General features: G+C 42.9%; 2 protein-coding genes across 2 annotated transcripts in view; both read left to right on the plus strand.

Annotated features, from left to right (window-relative positions):
- Nucleotides 1-437: 437 nt before the first annotated feature.
- LOC122563466 (gap junction beta-2 protein-like) overlaps nucleotides 438-4,650 on the plus strand; it is an 8,865-nt gene continuing 4,652 nt past the window's right edge. Inside the window, exon 1 of the mRNA XM_043717215.1 lies at nucleotides 438-526. The gene's annotated coding sequence lies outside the window, so the exon portion shown is untranslated. The remainder of the gene's footprint in view (nucleotides 527-4,650) is intronic.
- LOC122563467 (gap junction beta-2 protein-like) overlaps nucleotides 442-4,650 on the plus strand; it is a 12,760-nt gene continuing 8,551 nt past the window's right edge. The window contains exon 1 of the mRNA XM_043717216.1: nucleotides 442-526. The gene's annotated coding sequence lies outside the window, so the exon portion shown is untranslated. The remainder of the gene's footprint in view (nucleotides 527-4,650) is intronic.

Raw genomic sequence — 4,650 nt, forward strand, 5'->3', positions numbered from 1 at the left:
GGAACAGCATGTAACACTGATAGGATTAGGTGAAGATTTGTGGGAGGAGACTCATGTGGAGTATAAACACTCACCTCGGTCAGATAAACTGAATTGAAGTTGAGAGATCTTAGCAAAGAGATGTCATAGGTTTGATTGTTGAAAATATGTATGCGAGATACATGAATAGTGGAGGAATATAAAGAATTCTGTAACATCAAGCTCTTGTGTAAGCATTGGTGTCAGAGACAAATTTGGAGTTTATACAGTGGGAATGCAGGGAAGAGGAAGTTAGTGTAGAATGATGTCTTTGTCACTCTAGAGGAACAATAGAAGACCATTTAGTGAAACAATGTCCCTTTATAGCCAGTCCACCTACATTCTTCATTTGTCCTTGCCACTTTGTGTTTTATTTCAAACTGTTTCTGCCTCTGATTATAGGCACATTGGAGAAAAACTGCCTGATTGTGGTCTAATTATCAATCTGGATATCGCAGACAGCACTTCACCTTCAACAGTGAATGTATAATTCTAAATATACAACAAGGTAAGCAGAATTTATTTTATGTTCTGTGTGTTTTATAGATTCAAGATACATTTCATCTTGTTTTAGAAAGAGATATTTCTCATGTATTTTGCTTTTAATTACCTGTTAGAAACGATTTGCATGTTTGTATCGGTAGGGAGAGTTTATAACCAGATTTACTGAGCTGAAATAAAAACAGAATTGCCGAGAATACACAACAGGTCAGGCAGCATCTTTGGTTTCATTCAGGAACAAGTCAGATTTCTTTTCTCTCTAATTTAAAATCTAACATTGATCTTCCTATGCAGCTGCCAGCTTGTATGCCTCACTCTGTCTAAGCACCCTTAGATCTATATGTCCTTTTTTGGTATGATCTGCTTGCATTGCTCACAAAACAAAGTTTTTCACTGTACTTAGGCACATCTGATGACAATAAGTCAAATCAAATCACCAGGGAAGGGTAGACTGAGGGATGGCTTGAGTGAGGTATTTAAAATGAAGGTGGTTTGATAGGGTAGACACAGAAAACATAACTCCACTTGTTGGCAACCCAACAGTGGGAATCATAAATAAAAATAATCAGTAATAAATCCAATAGGGAATTGAAAGGAAACACTTTTACCCAGAGTGTGGGGAGAATGTGAAACTCACCACCACAGAACTATTTCCATTAAAGTTGTCAAAATGTGGAAAGACATTTAGAAGAGAGCTTTAATAGACAAAATGCAGTTAAAAGATGTTCTAGTATTTGTTTTATTTAACTGATTATTGTCAGTCATCTGACTTTTTTCTTTGTTTTTCTTAATTCAGAGGTTTTTTTTACTTCTGTGATTATTGTTTGTTACCTCTCATTATATTGTTCTCAAACTACAGCTTTCAGTACAGTCTTGGCAATGCCAAATACTCCACCCCCCACTTTGTGATCAGTGTGATGAGGTGGGAGAAGGATGCCCTTCTATGGGTTAAAAAAACAAAAGAACTGCAGGTGCTGAAAATCTGAAACCAAAACAGAAATTGCTAGAAAAATCTCAGCAGGTCTGGAAGCATCTGTGGAGAGAAATCAGAATTAACGTTTTGGGTCCAATTGACTCTTCTTCAGGTGTAATGGTAGCTAGAAAAAAAATTGTTTTTTTTTGCAGAAGATAGGATGGGGGTAGAGGGATAAGGACTAAATGATATGTGGAGGTAGAGAGCAAGGATAGGTGGATAGAAAAATGAATGGATAACGATCAGCTTGGGAGAATGAATAGCTACTAATGGGGACTATTCATGGCTACCAATGGGCTGCATGTAATAGCAGGATTAGAGTAGTGCTGGAAAAGCATAGTAGATCAGGCAGCATCCGAGGAGCAGGAAAATCGACTCCTCGGACAAAAACCTTGATGTCATTTTTCTTGCTCCTTTGATGCTGCCTCACCTGCTGTGCTTTTCCAGCACTACTCTAATCTTGACTCTAATCTCCAGCATCTGCAGTACCCACTTTCGTCTGTGTGTAATAGCAGACCATGTGATAACAAGGCCTAGTGTGTGGGGGTTGGGGTAAGAAGATGGGAGAAGATTGAACTTGATATTGAGTCCAGAAGGCTGCAGGGTCCCCCAAGCAGAAAATGAGGTCCTATTCTTCCATCTTACGCTGAGCTTCAGTGGAGCACTGCAGCAAGCCTGAGACAGAGATATTGGCCAGGGAACAGGGTGGGAAGTTAAAGTGGCAGGCAACTGGAAGATTAGGGTTTTTTCGTGGAACAGAATGTAGATGGTCTGTGAAGCAGTCACCCAGTTCCATGCTTTGACTCCTCAATGTAGAGGACACCACATTGTGAGCAGTGAATACAGTCGGCTAGATTGTGGGAAGTGCAGGGGAAGTGCTGCTTCATCTGGGAAGTGTGTTTGGGCCCATGGATACAGAGGAGGGAGGAAGTAAATGGGCAGATGTTACACCTTCTGCAGTTATAGGGGCAAGTGCCATGGGCTGTGGGGCGATGTTGGGAGTGAGGAGGAGTTGACCAGTGTGTCCCAGAGGGAATGGTCCCTGCAGAACACTGACAAGGGAGGGGAGGGGAATATGTGCCTGCTAGTGGCATCTCATTGGAGGTGACAGAAATGGCAACTGATCATCTGCTGGTTGTGGATTTCTTAAAATTCACTCTCAGAACGTGGATGATGCTGGCTAGACCAGCATTTAATGCCCCCATCCCTAATTGCCCAGAGGACAGTTAAGGTTCAACCACATTACACAGTCAGGAGTCACAAGTAGGTAAGGATGGCAGTTTCCTTCCCTGAACGACATTAGTAAACCAGAAGGGATTTTCCAACAATCAACAATGGATTCATGGTCATGATTAGACTCTTAATTCCAGATATTTATTGAATTCAAATTGCACCATCTGCCATGGTGGGTTTCCAACCTGAGTCCCCAGAACATTACTGGGATCTCTGGATTAACGGTTAGGTGATAATGTCTGTAGACCATCACCTCCCCTGTAGATGCTGGTTGATGGGTAGGAGAAGATGAGGAAGACCCAATCACTGCTTTGGAAGGGGTGAGTGGTGGTGAGTGTGGAAGTGCAGGAGAGGGGTCAGACCTGGCTGACGGCCCTGTCAATATTGGTGCTGGGGAATCCTCAGAAGAGGAAGAAGCTGGACGCTTTAGAAGCCCCCTTGTTGAAGTTGGCCTTATCTAAACAGATGTGACAGAGACAGAGGAACTGGGAGAATGGAATGGAGTCTTTACAGGAAGCAGGGTGTGAGGATGTATAGTCAAGGTAACTGTGAGAGTCATTGGGTTTGTAATGGTTACTGGTGACCAGCCATCCCCAGAAATGGAAAACAAAAGGTGTTGAGGAAGGGAAAGGAGGAGTCAGAGATGGATCAGGTGAAGGTCAGAGCAAGGTGGAAATTGATCAACCTTTCCAGTTCCAGACGAGGGAGGGAATCAGCAACGATGATGTCACTGGCATGCCAGAGAGAGAGTTGTAGGTGGGGGCCGGAGTGGGACTAGAAAAAGAAATGTTTCATATACCCGATATACCACATTACTGGGACCTATGCAGTTACACACGGCCACCCCTCTGCCCTGAACCAACTTAAATAATGAATTTGTTGATGCTGCAGTAGCTGACGTTGAGATATTGTTCACACCTCACATCAACATGTTAACGATTGTTGACAAAAATCTTTTGTCTTATATTGTGTTAGCCACTGACAGTCCCCCATTAATAGCTATTCATCGTCCTGGGCTGATCATTATCCACTCCTTTGACTCCCTTTGGGCTCTGTCTCCACCTATCATTTACTTCTACCTGCTTTCCCCCACCCTAACTTCTGCACTAAAACCAGCATTTTCCTAACTATCTTCAGTTCTGAGGAAGGATCACTGAACCTGAAACGTTAGCTCTGATTTCCCTCCACAGATGCTACTTGATCTGCTGAGCTTTTCCAGCAATTTGTTTTGTTTCTGATTTCCAGAATCCGCAGTTCTTTCAGTTTTTGTTTTGTCTTATGATGCCACCTTTTAAAATAAGGAACATCATAGTAAACTTATTGCAAGTTGTATTATTCCTTTAAGTTAAATATCATGAATATTAATATAAATCTTCAAGAATGTTAGTAGGTTTTTGTGCATCTGACTGCAATCAATAGACAATAGACAATAGGTGCAGGAGTAGGCCATTCGGCCCTTCGAGCCTGCACCACCATTCAATATGATCATGGCTGACTATCCTTAATCAGTATCCTGTTCCTGCCTTATCTCCATAACCCTTGATTCTACTATCCTTGAGAGCGGCACGGTGGCACAGTGGTTAGCACTGCTGCCTCACAGCGCCAGAGACCCGGGTTCAATTCCCGCCTCAGGTGACTGACTGTGTGGAGTTTGCACATTCTCCCCGTGTCTGCGTGGGTTTCCTCCGGGTGCTCCGGTTTCCTCCCACAGTCCAAAGATGTGCAGGTCAGGTGAATTGGCCATGCTAAATTGCCCGTAGTGTTAGGTAAAGGGGTAAATGTAGGGGTATGGGTAGGTTGTGCTTCGGTGGGTCGGTGTGGACTTGTTGGGCCGAAGGGCCTGTTTCCATACTGTAAAAAAAAGAAAAGAAAAAAAAGCTCTATCCAACTCTTTCTTAAATGAATCCAGAGACTGGGCCTCCACT

Source organism: Chiloscyllium plagiosum, chromosome 27, assembly GCF_004010195.1.
Source record: "Chiloscyllium plagiosum isolate BGI_BamShark_2017 chromosome 27, ASM401019v2, whole genome shotgun sequence".
In the NCBI taxonomy this organism is placed as follows: domain Eukaryota; kingdom Metazoa; phylum Chordata; class Chondrichthyes; order Orectolobiformes; family Hemiscylliidae; genus Chiloscyllium; species Chiloscyllium plagiosum.